The sequence below is a fragment of the Octopus bimaculoides genome, chromosome 7, assembly GCF_001194135.2.
Source record: "Octopus bimaculoides isolate UCB-OBI-ISO-001 chromosome 7, ASM119413v2, whole genome shotgun sequence".
NCBI lineage: Eukaryota > Metazoa > Mollusca > Cephalopoda > Octopoda > Octopodidae > Octopus > Octopus bimaculoides.
The window spans coordinates 21467504-21468903 of record NC_068987.1 but is presented as its reverse complement, the minus strand read 5'-3'; the positions used below and the strand labels follow the sequence as shown (position 1 = coordinate 21468903).

Sequence of the window (1400 nt, the reverse complement as noted above, 5' to 3'; positions counted from 1 at the left end):
TCAACGTATGGACGCTGATTACTCACGTTCATAGTTTACGTTTGGTTTCTGAAATTTTGAATTTTCAATCACCTTTTGGTTTGAACTTGAGAAAGACAGACGTTCTGTAGAAATGTTGTTCAAAAAATAAAACATCTAAAATCGCGCTCTTCGTTTTGACTAATAATAATAATAATAATAATAATAATAATAATAATAATAATAATAATAATAATAATGATAATAATCGGAAACCAGACATTATTGTAGAGAATAAAAAAAGGAAGAACTTGTATGATAATCGACATAGCATACCCCGGTGACAACAGGACTCCACCCCACTAAAAAAGAAGAAAAACTGAACAACTATGACGATTTGAAGTAGGAAATACGAAGGCTGTAGTCAATGAGGAGAGTAGCAATTGGCGCACTTAGAAGTATCAGTACTCAACTACCAACATGGCTTAAAAAGATTGATACAATTATAAAGACAGAACACCTACACAAATCAGCATTGCTTGGAACTGTAAGAATTCTTCACGGGGTTCTTGAAGCATGACTAGTAAACAAGTATACTTTAGTCTGCTGGCTGTGGACAGCTGACACTTTCCATCATACCCACAGCAAAATAATCTGAGAGTTTTCATTAAATAATAATGATTTCAAATTCTGACACAAGGCCAGCAATTTCATGGGACAAGGTAAGTCGACTACATCGATCCCAGTGATCAACTGTTACTTATTTTATCGATCCCGAAAGGATGAAAAGTAAAGTCGACCTCGGCGGAATTTGAACTTCAGAACGAAAAGACGGACGAAATACTAGCAGTTCAGCCTGCTCGTCGCCTTAATAATCATCATAATAGCAGACGTACTTTTTTCGAAAACAATATATTTCTTGTTGAACAGAAGGGCTGTCAAAAAAAGTTTATTTGACTGCAAAGACCAACTCATCAACAACATAACACTTGAAAATTATCATGAAACGAAAACTAAGCACAGCATAAATAGACTACCGAAAAGTCTTCGATGGTGTACCTTACTCTTGGATTACTCAGGCATTACAAATATATAGAGCTTTCCCAGTTATTACAAATGTTTTGCCTCCTCATCGATATAACTGTCTCAATCGGCATAAATGTGTCTATCAAGGCCTACCAAAAACTGAACAAATGTAAAAAAAATAGAAATAGAAATTAGAAAATGTGGAACCTCAAGACTAAACCGATGACTGTTGTCATAGGTACCCAAGGAATGATAGCAAAACAGGCTGCTTGCTATCTATCTCAGATACCTGGAAATTTAAAAATGGAAGAACGCAAAGTCGGCCTTCACAGAATTTGAACTCAGAACACGAAGACATGAAATACTGCTAAGCATTTCGCCCGGTGTGCTAATGATTCTGCCAGCTCACCGCCTTA

At 36.0% G+C, this 1400-nt stretch overlaps 1 protein-coding gene across 4 annotated transcripts in view; it reads right to left on the bottom strand.

Moving 5' to 3' along the window:
- The window catches only part of LOC106878214 (uncharacterized), a 40787-nt gene that overhangs the window by 11977 nt on the left and 27410 nt on the right, over window positions 1-1400 (bottom strand). The gene's annotated exons all lie outside the window — the stretch shown is intronic.